This window comes from Eretmochelys imbricata, chromosome 5, assembly GCF_965152235.1.
Source record: "Eretmochelys imbricata isolate rEreImb1 chromosome 5, rEreImb1.hap1, whole genome shotgun sequence".
Classification (NCBI taxonomy): Eukaryota; Metazoa; Chordata; order Testudines; family Cheloniidae; genus Eretmochelys; species Eretmochelys imbricata.
The window spans coordinates 68,833,310-68,848,187 of record NC_135576.1 but is presented as its reverse complement, the minus strand read 5'-3'; the positions used below and the strand labels follow the sequence as shown (position 1 = coordinate 68,848,187).

The 14,878-nt window shown below is 41.9% G+C and overlaps 1 protein-coding gene across 4 annotated transcripts in view; it reads right to left on the bottom strand.

Moving 5' to 3' along the window:
• FER (FER tyrosine kinase) overlaps window positions 1–14,878 on the bottom strand; it is a 446,225-nt gene that overhangs the window by 426,990 nt on the left and 4,357 nt on the right. Inside the window, exons 1-2 of one of the 4 annotated variants that reach the window (XR_013346171.1) lie at window positions 12,590–12,914; window positions 10,433–10,476 (exon numbers count right to left, since the gene is read on the bottom strand). The exons of 1 other annotated variant lie outside the window; for it this stretch is intronic. The gene's annotated coding sequence lies outside the window, so the exon portion shown is untranslated. Of the gene's footprint in view, window positions 1–10,432; window positions 10,477–12,589; window positions 12,915–14,878 lie in introns of those variants that run through there. 2 more of the 4 variants (XM_077817291.1, XM_077817294.1) reach the window with 2 other exon arrangements.

The following is a 14,878-nucleotide window of genomic DNA, read 5'->3' as shown; positions in this document are numbered from 1 at the left end:
CCAACAACTGAAATTAGACTAATGCATTACAGCCCACAGGAAACTAAACAATTCTCTGCCACAGGCAGAGAATAGGAGGGCCCGAGGTGCATCAGTGCTCGAGGCCCGCATAATGGCAGGGAAATGATTAACATATCTGACATAGATCCAGATAATCCTGGCAAATGACCCATATACATATGCTCCAAAGGCAGGCAAAAAAACTCAAAGTCTCGGGGAAAATTCCTTCCCAACCCTACATACAGCGATGAGTTAGACCATGAGCATGTGAGCAAGAACCAGCCAACCAAGCACCTGAGAGCAAGAACGCTTGGCGCGACTTCGGAGGTTGACCCTCCCCACCCACTATCCTATCTCCAGCTGTGGCCATCCCTGACGCTCCAGAGAAAGCACGAAAAAACCCCTCCCAGAATGCAGGAGTGAGAGGAGGGGATTCCTTCCTGATGCTGCCAGTGAAGCATGAGCTTTAGGGACATAAACCGGAAGTGAGCCCCACAGCATCACAAACAACCCTATCATCCAACCACACTCAAACTGGTCCACCTGTCTCTTACAACTGATTAAGTTGTTTGCCCCCACAACTCCTATTGGGAGGCTGTTCCAGAAGAACATCCCTCTGATGGTTAGAAGCTGTCATCTAATTTCCAGCCTGAATCTGTCATGGTCACCATAAGAGCTTGTAGCTCTCCTGCTCTCTTTTCTGATGTTATTGCTACCATCTTAGCAGACAGTGAAATAGAAGAAAGATCAACCATTCAAATGGGTGACTCATGAATCTTGTCAAAACTAGGTTTGGTACTAGTAGGAAGGGATGACTTCACAAATAGGGAAGTTAATCCTCATTAAACCCCTTAAATATCTCCCAACCATGAGATATAAGAAAAATCAATAATCTTTTAACAGGATTAGGCTCATTTCAAGGGGTATTAAGCATAATGATGGGGAAAAAATGGAAACAAAATACATTTTCCATTCTTCTCCTTAATATCTTCACTAATAGGAAACAAGCAAATAGCAACAAACACAAGGAAAATGAGACTCAGGAGCGAAATTAAAAATAATTCTGAACCTTTATTTTACCACTGACAGTGGCACCCTCACCCCAATTAGGCATCTGAAGATGTCTAATGGTTCAGTTTATAGGTAGTGAGTGAGGGGAGTGATCATAAGAAAGATCCTTTTGCAAAAATCTTTCACTTAAGGAGATGTGCTCTCTGTTCAGGAAATAGCAATGTTGTGAAAAAAGCCTCATTATCCTCAAGATACCATTTTACCTAATGCTTCACAATCCTCTAAGATACATCTCATCCACTCTGACACACGTTTTCCATAACTTTCTCTTTCCTTTTCAAATGGAAGGAAACGCAGTGGTCTTCTAGCTTTGTCATGTTTCAAGTGCTCTTTTATGCAGGTGTCTTGGACTTACACACAACAAGAAATTCACTCTTGAGACTTGTCAATGGAAGTGTCTAACTTTGGGAATAAACTCTGATGCTGTTTTAAAGACCATTTTATCATCATGAAACACACTGTGAGGCTCTTCCACAGCAGGGCCATAAGTTCTGAAAATCATCTAGCAGATATCATTGTGACGAAGAAACAGGTTTCAATAGAGTGAAAATAAGAATATTACCAGACGCTTCTTCCAGAAGCTTTTGTTTTTGGGAGGGTTTTTTGTCTCTTTGTTTTGTCTAAGATCAGTGGTAGAGTGTGTTCCAGTAACTGGCATATGGTTGGGATAGAGAGAGTCCATTTTTGAAGAGACAAGCATTTGAATCACTTCCTCCAAGCACACAACCTGGGCTAGAATTTTCCTCTCAACTGCCAAGCAATTAGATTTAGAGAACTGACATTAGGTTGTAATACTTGATCCTAAGACACAAAGTTTGGTCTCTTTAGGAGAGAAACAACAGATCCTACTCCCTGAAAAAATGTAGCTATGGTTTGGTGTTTTGCCAGTTTGTAAAAAGATCTGCTAATAGCAAGTCCAGAAGATTTAGCAACACCTCACTATGAAGAAAACATTCTTTTTTGACATGGACATGGTGACCAACAAGATATTCCATATGTATTCTCTGCCCCAACATGTCCATTGTGTTTATTCTTATTTTTCCCAGATAGGCTCGGGTATTCCCCACCATTAGTTTGAGCCTCCTGGAGCACGAGAGGAAATGATTGTACTGGGAACCTGCACTCCACAAGCAAGGTTCAAGGTGGTGCACGTTCAGGTGCATAACATCAACTGCTGTACACTTTTGGTATGCCCATTTCAAAGATGGTATTACAATGCATGAAACCCAGGAGAAGCTGAAAAAAGTATAATCATGACAATCCTATTTTTGGATAGCTGGTCAATCCTTGTTTGAATTTTGTCACACCTTTCAACTCTCAGCAAAGTTCCTGTCAATGAGATATTATTTCTACTTCCAGGTGAGAGTTACATGATGGGCATAGTGAACACTATACAAGTTCAAAATTTATACTTAGATTTTTGAGCTCTTTTTATATTACTTCTCAGCTTCCTAGAATAATAATGCTCAGATAAGAATGAAGGCATAAATATAGGTTGTCATGGTTACCAGGCAAGCTGCACAGTTGTCCCTTCTTGGGCTATCGCCAAGTGCATCAACCAGGTGTCAGGCCTCAGACCTTTAGCTCTCCTTGGGAGGAATTCTGCAAATTCATCCCCTCTTACTGCAGGACCTGAGTTCAGCCCCCCGAATATCAACTCTGGCTACCTCAGCAGGGCTAACAGCATTTGGACCTGTTTTTTCTCCAAGCCAAGATATAAAAAAACAAAACCAGAGTTGTACACAATTTCCTTCCCTGAGCTTAAACCTATTTATAGCTCTGGTGGGTCTGTCTTATTCCTCATTTCTGACTTAGGAGAAAGAGCCTGAACTGCTTGCAGCCTTATCACTTTGTCTCTGATTGAGGGCTTGTCTTCACTACCAGGGTAAATCAACCTAAATTGCCCTAATCCAGCTACATTATTCACGTAGTTGGCATCATCATACCTTAGGTCGACTTACCCTGCTGTGTACGCTGCATTGCACCGACGGGAGACGCTCTCCGGTCGACTTACCTTACTCTTCTGAGGGAGCTGGAGTACCGGAGTCGATCAGAGAATGCTCTGCCATTGATTTAGCGGGTCTTCACTAGATCCACTAAATCGACACCCACTGCATCGATTGCAGCAGTGTCCGTCTCCCCAGTTGCAAAGACAACCCGAGTCTTCTGAGCTTGCCAGTTACTTCACTGACACACCCAAGGCCACCTCTCCCAACTCACTCAAAACCCCCTCCTTTTCTAGGTTCTTTTAGATTTTAGAACTCCTTTGATCCCAAGCTTAGGCTTGGAAAGAGTAAAGCCTCCTAATCTGGATGGATCCAGAACTTCTCCCTCCCCCCACAAACGGATGGCCCAGCTATTACCACCTTTGGAGCGGAGTACCTGAGGCTGACTAACCTGAACAGTTACTGACTTTAAATGGGTCATTGGTTTCCTTTTCCTTCTCGGTTCTGTAACCCTTTATAGCCTCCTCTGACTTTATGTATTCAAACAACTGAACAGAGAAACAGTCATACATATTTATAAAAAAATAATACAGGCATTTTTCCAATTGGCAACATAGGTGTCCTACACTACCACCATGGGGCAGGAGTGAGGAAAGGAAGACAGTGACATTTCAAATAGGCAAGCTTCAGTTGTTAATGGTCTTGATAGGGTTATGTACGTAAAACTCAGCCTAATCTACTGAAATTACAAGATCTCCAGAGCACATTACAGCACGAATTGAGGCTGTCTCCATCCTGAAGTTTGTCATTTTTGTGAACACACTTGGATTGTTTCAGATCTAAAACTGCTCAGCCTCTACTTCTTTTATTCAATGGAAGAAAATGAAACAGAATACTTGACACAGGAGAAGGAAGTGGAAGATGTGGCCTCATAAACCAAACTGGATGATCAGGGTGAGATTTTGAGAAGAGAAGCTGCACAAGTATCTGATAACTGTTTTCTTCTGTAGCTTTGGTTCCAGTATTTATTGCACTTATAAAGTTGCACCTCTCTGGGTACACAACTGTTGTAGCTAGAACAAAAGGACAGCTACAATGTCAACTGAGGGTTTGAACTCTCTTTTGCCTGCCCTATAAGGAAGTGTTAAACAGCATTTTTGGATTTGTTGGACTTGTACACTACTACCTTCACCAACACAATTGTATTCCTGTGAACTTGGAGGAACAAAAGATCTGCACAAAGTGTGTGTCTGAATTCCAGAGCACAGCCACCAGTGACAGAGTCACAGAACTGGCAGGCATGCCTTGAACAATAGGGCACATATCACATCACAAAAGTACCCTCCATTAAAGAGGAAGCCATGAAACTCATTGTTTGTGGGGTCAATGGTCTTCAAGACATCACACTAGTTCATGGGTGCTCTAGCCACTGGCAGCTGTTGTAGAGTCTCCGAGTGCAACTGCACCCGCGGAAATCAGGCCCAGATGTGCACAACTCACATGGCTGAGAGCACAGCTGGCACCAAGGTCCCACTCTGCCTGCCAAACTCATGACAGCTCCTCTCAACATCATGGACCAACAGAGAGCCAGGAACCAACAAGGAGGAGCAATGCAAGCTGGCTCTCCTTGTCTGACCTGGAACAGAGCTACTGAGTGGCGGCAGGGAGAGGAAGATGGGGGTGGGAGCCTGTTACACTGCCCCTGAGTCAGGGGTACCTAGTCCTTCTGCTCCTGCCCATTCTGTGCTCCAATGCCAACTTTCTCCTGGGGATCCCAGGGGAAGAGGCAAGAAAGGCTAGATGTGGGGCACAGAGAGGAAGACCATAAAATCCATTCCCCCCAAGGAAGCCTCCAAACAACAGGGAGAAGTAAGGAGCAAGGGGATCAGGGAAGCATGGCAGGGACCCATAGGAGTGGATAAGGGGGGTCCCTCAAGAACTGAAGTTCCTGGGAGCAGGTGGGTGTAGGGGTTCATATGGGGAAGGTAGGGGTTCATATGGGGAAGGTAGGGGCTGCTGCTTTTCTGAGTTTCTGTTATAATCGTAATTAAACCTTTTAACGCAGAACTGCATACATGTGCTGTACAAGAGTTTTGCATAATCAGTCTCTTGTACAGTAGCACATGTATACAATTATAGCAGCACAGCAGGAGTAAGTCCAGTGTAAGGAGACTTGATTATGATTACTGTTTATTATGTCTCTACCTGTCTACACAGTAAAGATTTACTGCACCAATGATACTGCCAAGAATGACCTTGAGCAGATCACTGCAGACTACGTGGCTCTGGGAAGAAGGATAAAGGAGTTTGAGGCGCAAGTGGTGTTCTCGTCCATCCTCCCCGTGCAAGGAAAAGGCCTGGGTAGAGACTGTTGAATCGTGGAAGTCAACGAATGGCTATGCAGGTGGAGTCGGAAAGAAGGCTTTGGATTCCTTGACCATGGGATGGTGTTCCAAGGAGGAGGAATGCTAGGCAGAGACAGGCTCCACCTAACGAAGAGAGGGAAGAGCATCTTCGCAAGCAGGCTGGCTAACCTAGTGAGGAGGCCTTTAAACTAGGTTCACTGGGGGAAGGAAACCAAAGCCCTGAGGTAAGTGGAGAAGTGGGATACCGGGAGGAAGCACAAGCAGGAGTGCGTGAGAGAGGAGGGCTCCTGCCTCATACTGAGAAAGCAGGACAATCAGCGAGTTATCTCAAGTGCCTATACACAAATGCACGAAGCCTGGGAAACAAGCAGGGAGAACTGGAAGTCCTGGCAAAGTCAAGGAATTATGATGTGATTGGAATAACAGAGACTTGGCGGGATAACTCACATGACTGGAGTACTGTCATGGATGGATATAAGCTGTTTAGGAAGGACAGGCAGGGCAGAAAAGGTGGGGGAGTTGCACTGTATGTAAGAGAGCAGTATGACTGCTCAGAGCTCAAGTATGAAACTGCAGAAAAACCTGAGAGTCTCTGGATTAAGTTTAGAAGTGTGAGCAACAAGGGTGATGTTGTGGTGGGAGTCTACTATAGACCACCGGATCAGGGGATGAGGTGGACGAGGCTTTCTTCCGGCAACTCGCAGAAGTTACTAGATCGCATGCCCTGGTTCTCATGGGAGACTTCAATCACCCTGATATCTGCCGGGAGAGCAATACAGCGGTGAACTACAGGCCAGTCAGCCTCACCTCAGTCCCTGGAAAAATCACGGAGCAGGTCCTCAAGGAATCAATTCTGAAGCACTTAGAGGAGAGGAAAATGATCAGGAACAGTCAGCATGAATTCACCAAGGGCAAGTCATGCCTGACTAATCTAATTGCCTTCTATGACGAGATAACTGGCTCTGTGGATGAAGGGAAAGCAGTGGATGTGTTGTTCCTTACCTTTAGCAAAGCTTTTGACACTGTCTCCCACAGTATTCTTGCCAGCAAGTTAAAGAAGTATGGGCTGGATGAATGCACTGTAAGGTGGACAGAAAGCTGGCTAGATTGTCGGGCTCATCGGGTCGTGATCAATGGCTCCATGTCTAATTGCCAGCCGGTATCAAGTGGAGTGCCCCAAGGGTTGGTCCTTGGGCCAGTTTTGTTCAATATCTTCATTAATGATCTGGAGGATGGCATGGATTGCACCCTCAGCAAGTTTGCAGATGACACTAAACTGGGAGGAGAGGTAGATACGCTGGAGGGTAGGGATAGGATACAGAAGGACCTAGACAAATTGGAGGATTGGGCCAAAAGAAATCTGATGAGGTTCAACAAGGACAAGTGCAGAGTCCTGCACTTAGGACGGAAGAATCCAATGCACCGCTACAGACTAGGGACCGAATGGCTAGGCAGCAGTTCTGCAGAAAAGAGCCTACGGGTTACAGTGGACGAGAAGCTGGATATGAGTCAACAGTGTGCCCTTGTTGCCAAGAAGGCCAATGGCATTTTGGGATGTATAAGTAGGGGCACTGCCAGCAGATCGAGGGACGTGACCGTTCCCCTCTATTCGACATTGGTGAGGCCTCATCTGGAGTACTGTGTCCAGTTTTGGGCCCCACACTAAAAGAAGGATGTGGAAAAATTGGAAAGAGTCCAGCAGAGGGAACAAAAATGATTAGGGGACTGGAACACATGACTTATGAGGAGAGGCTGAGGGAACTGGGATTGTTTAGTCTGCGGAAGAGAAGAATGAGGGGGGGATTTGATAGCTTCTTTCAACTACCTGAAAGGGGGTTCCAAAGAGAATGGATCTAGACTGCTCTCAGTGGTAGCAGATGACAGAACAAGGAGTAATGGTCTCAAGTTGCCGTGGGGTAGGTTTAGGTTGGATATTAGGAAAAACTTTTTCACTAGGAGGGTGGTGAAACACTGGAATGCGTTACCTAGGGAGATGGTAGAATCTCCTTCCTTAGAAGTTTTTAAGGTCAGGCTTGACAAAGCCCTGGCTGGGATGATTTAATTGGGGATCGGGCCTGCTTTGAGCAGGGGGTTGGACTAGATGACCTCCTGAGGTCCCTTCCAACCCTGATATTCTGTGATTTCATAGCCGCTTTAAGTGTTCATCAGCTAATGCAAAATTACAGTTTAATACCAGGTAGAAATACCCTGGAGCTACCAGACTGGGCCCTCTCTGTCTCCTCACACCCCATCCCTGTGCAGAAGGCAGCAATTTCACAGGCTTGGATCCTCTCTGACACACCCCATCCCCTGCCTATTTATTCTTCATTATGAAAACAGGCCTACACTCCACCATCTAGATGTCATTATAATCAACTGGCATTTAAAAAATTCCTGGAATTACTTGATATATGTCTCTTAAATAAAAGGAGATGAAAAAACCTTTGCTCATGAAACCTGAATCATCTTTATTACTAAATAAAATTGGGACATATAGTGAGGAAGGTATATTGGCTTCAAAGTCAGTTGTATCATCTATGCCAGATTAGCAGTTACTAGGTACTAGTGTTCATACATAGACTTCAAAAGAACTGAGAGTATAAATGACAGACCCTTAGACGAGAGGATTAGAATACAGTCTCACTGACAGTTAGAACCTCAAGCAACGGGATGTTGGGGAAAAGACAGAGCCCATAATAGAAAGACAGACACAGAATGCTTGAACTATCATCTCCAATTTACTAAGACTAGAACTACAAAGGTTTAACCTACCTACCTTGGGTGTTGCCTACCCTTTACACTAGATATGATATTATTCCATTTGCCTTGGATTTAATTCAATTTACTAATAAAATACAATTTACTAATAAACTTCAAAACTTCGTAATCTGAGTGGCACTGTGATCCTATGTGCCAGGCCACAATACATGATCAGGGAGCCAGGCTCAGCCTCGTGGGACAGAAGCCACTGCTGCAGCGTAAATTCTCTCTCAAGCATCCTCCCCTTCCCACCAGCCTGGGATTATGGTTGCAGTAATGAGGCAAAGGGTGCTGCTGAAAGTGGTTGGTGCCCTTGGGCAATACATGTAGGAATAGGCAGTGACTGAACTGGGAGCCTGCATCATCCCCTGATGCTATAAAGTCCCTGTTCAGGGACTTTTCTACTTTTCTGTTCATTAGGACTTCTGAGGAAGAATGCCACTAACAATATCTTTAATCAGTGAACCCATCTTAGCATCACCCTTACAAAAAATTAATATGGAATCCTTAATCTCCTGAATTTAAATATTAAAGATCAGTTGTTTAATCTTTTGCCCTTGTCTTGGAATCCTTTTCTAGATCAAGTGAAGAACAGAGTAAGAATTCCTGCTTATCTTCAAAGGAGAGGTATCTCCTGGGGTCTTTAAATTTGCATTTGCTTGTACAGGTTACATAGGCTGGACACCAATGATACTTGGTTACTTTCCTTTTCGTGGCTTCACATCCATCTCGAGGAAAGACCCTTCCCATATGCAATGGTCAGTGTTCCTAATCAGACTTTAATATTTCACCCTCCACAAGACGCAGGACAAGGGAGACTTTATGTAGAGGTTTCTCTAATGGAAACATTTTTATTCAATCTTAAAATACTGACAGTGTCTCATTAATGAAAAAATTACTTAAACAAGTTTAGCATTATTAAATCCAATTTACTTTTTATTTATATTTGCTTTCATTGTCAAAGTTGAGAGAATTTTTTTAAAAATAACTGTCCTTTTCATTTGACTAGTCATTTCTGACTCTGTATATGGGCCCTACTAAATTCATGGTCCATTTTGGTCAATTTCACGGTCATAGAATTTTTAAAATTGTGAATTTCATGATTTCAGCTATTTAAATCTGAAATTTCACGTGTTGTAATTGTAAGGGTCCTGACCCAGAAAGGAGTTGGGGGGGAGGTAGCAAATTGTAGGGGGTGTTGCAGTACTACTACCCTTACTTCTGCGCTGCTGATGGTGACAGCGCTGCCTTCAGAGCTGGGCAGCTGGAGAGCGGTGGCTGCTGGCCAGGAGCCCAGTTCTGAAGGCAGAGCCACCATCAGCAGCAGTGCAGAAGTCAGGATGGCATGGTATGATATTGCCACCTTTACTTCTGCACTGCTGCCTGCAGAGCTGGGCCCTCATTAAACAGCTGCCACTCTCCGGCCATCCAGCTCCCAGCAGTGCAGGAGTAAGGGTGGCATGGTATGGTATCGTCACCATTACTTCTGCACTGCTGCTGGCGGGGCACTACCTTCAGAGCTGGCCACCCGGCCAACAGCCACCGCTCTCCAGCCGCCCAGCCAGAGAGAAAGAGTGGCAATACCGCAACCCCCTAAAATAACCCGCAACTCCCTGCAACTCCTTTCTGGGTCAGGACCCCCAATTTGAGAAATGTTGGTCATCCTGGTGAAATCTGTATAGTATAGGGTAAAAACACACAAAAGGCCAAATTTCACAGTCCGTGATGTGTTTTTCGTGGCCATGAATTTGGTAGGGCCCTGCTCATTTGTTTCAGAAGTTACAAGGTGTGTAGCAAACGAGACAGTTGAATGTTACCCTGGAGAAGTGGATTCTACGCCTCTGCAATAGAATTCCCATATGATGTTGGGTAAGTCATTTACACCCAACTTTTCACAGGTGGTCACTAGTTGTGTGTTCCCTCTGGCATCTGATTTGCAAATGAGCTGAACACTCACATATGAAGTGCTATATAATGCTAAGTATTCTGAGAATTCTAGTCTTGGGCATCTCAAAATGGAAATCCAAAAAATGGTGCATATTTTTATCTTAATGTATCCTTGCCTCAGTTCCCCATCAGTAAAATGTGGATACTACCCTCTCTTCACAGGTGTATTGTTAAAATAAATAAATGTTTTTAAGCAATCAGATAGTATAGCAATGAAAATCATGGAAAAGCCCATAAGAAAATTAACTGTTCTGTATCCAGACAAGGGTTTGAACAGTTTGTAGGAAAAAAGGCATATACCACTTTTTAATAATGAGAACAAAATACTGAATTTCTACTCACTAAGCAAGCACCGTCCATCCTATGTACAGACTGAAGCAGGGGCCCTAAGCAAAAAATAGTATTTAATTACAGGATCACATACTATCATTATGCATAAGCACATGGAGCCAAATTAAGGCCAATCTTTATGTTCTTTTTACATAGCTTTTTGGTATATTAAATAATGCAAGGTAGAATCCTTCTGCTATACATCATGATATAGTCTCCTCCCCCTCCCGCCCCTCCACAAAGAAAATAACCACAAAATTTGGCACTAGCATTTCTTTTCACCCCAGAAAGGATTAGCAAAGATGTTACATGAAGAAACTGAGGTACAATTCTATACGGCTCAAGCCAGTACAGTAGTCCCCCAGTTTTGTGAACACAAAATTAACCCACAAAAAATTAAGTTTTTCGTGATTAGATTAAAAATTTCAAGGCCAGAAAGGAATATTATGGCCATCTATGATGACCTCCTGTATAATGTAAAGCTGATCACCATAACCCTAAGACATTCCCATGGCAACTATGAAGAATTTCCTGGCACACAGTGAAAAATAGGTCTGATGCACCTTTATTTGCATAAGCTGGCTAGTGACAGGTTCAACTATTAGAAAGCAGTTAGAAATTAGAATGGTTGGATTCTGCCTTCAGTGTGACAAAGGAGTACTGAAAAAGGAAGTGGAGACCTGCATAGCATACAGCAAATACAAAATCTAAGTGAGGTAAGAAGCATCCTGCAGAATACTTAGTTTGAACAACTGTTTGAATGTCCAGGTTAGCAACGGTACAAGCCTAGACATGTATGCTGAAGCATAGAAAAATGTCATTTTTATCATTAGTTTTAAGTTAAAAACATAAGAATGGCCATATTGGGTCAGACTATCTCACCCAGTATCCTGTCTTCCAATAGATGGTGATCCCTTGGTTCTTGTGTTATGTGAAGGAGTAAACAACACTTCCTTATTCACTTTCTCCACACCATTCAAGATTTTATACACCTCTATCATATCTGCCAGAATTGCCTTTGGAGCCTTTTTAAAAAGTCAGCATTACATTAACTATCCTCCAGTCATCTGGTACAGAGGCTGATGAAAGTGATGGATTACATACCAGTTAGTAGTTCTGCAACTTCATATATGAATTCCTTCAGAATTCTTGGGTGAATATCATTTGGTCCTAGTAACTTATTACTGCTTGATTTAACTATTTGTTTTTTTATCTTTCAGATGAAATATATATAGTAGGTTCATTCTCAGGAGTGAGTTACAACCTCACTAATTACACTTTTACTGGATCATATATAGCTTTCTCCCACTGTCGAGCAACTATAATTGAACATGGTGGAAATTCTATGTTTCATCATTTTTCCATTTTAAAAATATAGAAAATTACAAAATATTTTAAAAGTTGAGATTTTACAGCAAGCCATTCAAATGTCATGATGTTAGAAACTTAAGGTTGACAGTGCAACCTTACATATATCTCCTTATGCACAATCAAGATATATGGTATGATAACTTGAAGACTTTTTTGTATAGGACCCCTGCCTCATCAGTACAGAAGTTTAATAATGCTCAGTGAACAAGACTGCTGTTCAGTATTTTTCTCCATGCTCTGTGAACCACCATATACATCATTTACCATTCCAACACTGGATCAAATAGAGTTTGGGGGGTTGCTTGTTTTAACTCTTTCATTAGAGATTTCTGTATGGAACCTCACCTGAATTTTTCTGATATCCTGGTGAGAGTGGGAATTTGCATTATCCCCATTTCACTTATATAAAGCTAAGGCACAGAGAAACAGTCTGCAGATTAGGCAAAAACAGAACACTGAGCTTCTTTGGGGTGATCCATAACACCATTCATCCTATTTCAAGAGACCTATTACATTCATTATATACACCATATGGTTTTTACAATGATTGAAGAGAGGCTGTTACAGCTACCAGCTTCACTGAACATACAACTGCATTAAGTGAGGCCACAGATCAATTCACTACGCAGGCTTGCCTCATTCCCTGTCAAACAATCTGACTGAAACGGATTGTCCTATGGTTATAAAACAAAGTATGTGGATATAAAGTAAAAAACATAATACTCAAGAAAAAGGGGGCAGAGTCAAAGCTACAGACAGCTTTCATTTTCTGAAGAGTGCTTCACAGTGAAACCTTACCATTCTTTTAATGTAGGTTTATCTTGTATGAAACTGCATATACATGCTTTGCTTCTTTGTCATGGTCTGTAAATAAATCACACTTGTTCTGGATTATCCAATGAAGTATTGTTTATAAATCAAGACGATAAAAAGCCTAAACCAGCTTGCCCTCACAATACAATACATTCAAGCCAGAAAGGCACGGGAGAGAATATAATCTGAATTTCACTCTGTCCTGAAAAGTAATTGTGACATCAGGAAAAGGAAATCCTACCACCTAGGCTTGAGAAAGTCTACTTGCCCAAGACAAACAGGAAAAGTTAACTTGCAAAAGCAAGCAGGAATTTGGAGTAGGTGAAGAGACTGCAGGGAAGGGAGAGCCAGCGAACAGAAGGGGCATATGATTTTAAGAGTGTAGGTAAGCAATTTAGATATTAAAATAATGCTGAACATTAAGTGGTTTGATATATACTGAACAACATTCATATATGACAGTGAGCTTAGACCAGTAATACTTAAGACTGAGGTTCAAGAGCCGCAAGCAGCTCTTTAATGCATCTCCCCCAGTACTTTGCGGCACATAATATTCAAACACTGCGATTTAATTAACCAATCTAAAATATTAACTAATCAGGATGCTTTTCCTATGTTATCAGCCAATTGTAGAATACTTGGTCAGTCATTTTGCTGTGAGAATAACTATATATAAAGAAAGAGTAAATGAAACAATGAATTCACACTACTATGGCTCCTTTAGGTAATGCTGATTGCTAATCTGGCTCCTGAAGCACTGAGGTCTTGAGCATCACTAGATTAGACCAACATGCAAAATACTCATTACTGCAAGGACCATATAGGAAAATATTTTTAGAATTAGTTTTTTATGCCATGTAAGAATTATCCCGCACCATAGAGATATTCTATTTTCATACCTTTAAAAGAAAACTTCCAAAGACAAGAAAGGGTGGAATAATTTAAATGAGCACTCTGCACTGGCCTAACTCAGCTTCCATTAGCCACTGAAGTCAATGGTAAAACTTCCAAATATGGGAAGATTTTCAAAATGCAATTCACTTCTGAAAAGTGCTTCAGTAGAAATGGCAGTGGGATTCCAGATCTAGTCTCTAACTTCGAGATTCACTAATTCATCAAGAGCTTTTTTTAAAAACTTTTTTTCTCATAACTGCCAGTTCCACAAATAGTCCGCTATAAACTGGGATCTTTCTAGATCAGGCATCACTAGAAATAAAGATTACAGAGCCCAATATCTCTATAAACATCCAAGAACACAATTTGGTCCTGCAATGGCAAAATAATTAATAATTCCAATGATGTGCAATCCAGAAAAATCCAACTGAATTAAAATGTATTAAATATGACAGTACATAGGAGTATCAGATCTGTTGATTAACAAATACCATATTCAGTTCCATTTCTGATCATAATCAAATTAAGCAGGGGGAAGCGAATGTTTATCTCTGAAAATATTTCTACTTTCACTCCTCTATGTCAGGTTTCAGCGTAACAGCCGTGTCAGTCTGTATTCGCAAAAAGAAAAGGAATACTTGTGGCACCTTAGAGACTAACCAATTTATTTGAGCATAAGCTTTCGTGAGCTACAGCTCACGAAAGCTTATGCTCAAATAAATTGGTTAGTCTCTAAGGTGCCACAAGTACTCCTTTCCTTTCTCTATGTCAGACTTTAAGCAACCTTTTAAATGTTTTTCTTGAATATATATTGAAAAATCACAATCACAAAAATCATAATTATGCATCTTGCTTGTATGAAGTCTCCCTTAGAATTAATCAGAGGCAGGACAGTTGTAAAAAACCAATGTTTTATATAATATTTTTGGACTTCAAGATATAGATACATTTCTAACTGCTTATAGATTATTAAAATTATTTACTCAGCAGTAGAATTGTCAAAGGAAAATTTATTATACAACGTAACAAACTGAAGACTTAAGTATAAGAAAAATCTTTTAGTTTGTAATCAGTACTCCAGTAACTGGAGCTGATTTCACATCGCATTAGGGGAGCATTGCGAGCATGAAGCAGCAATGATGCCATTGCAAGTGACCACAGGTGGCTCATCCCAGGGACAGGAAATCCACTCACAGCATAGTAGGTCCTACTACCACAACCATCCCTAGAGTTTGCCTAAGGGGCATGGCCAGGATTTGCTTTTGCCCTGGTGTTCAAAATCGACTATAACAGCTCTTTGGCTATTGGCAAATGGTGCAATCTAGAGCAAGCGTTCTCAAACCGAGGGTCGGGACCTCTCAGGGGGTTGCAAGGTTATTA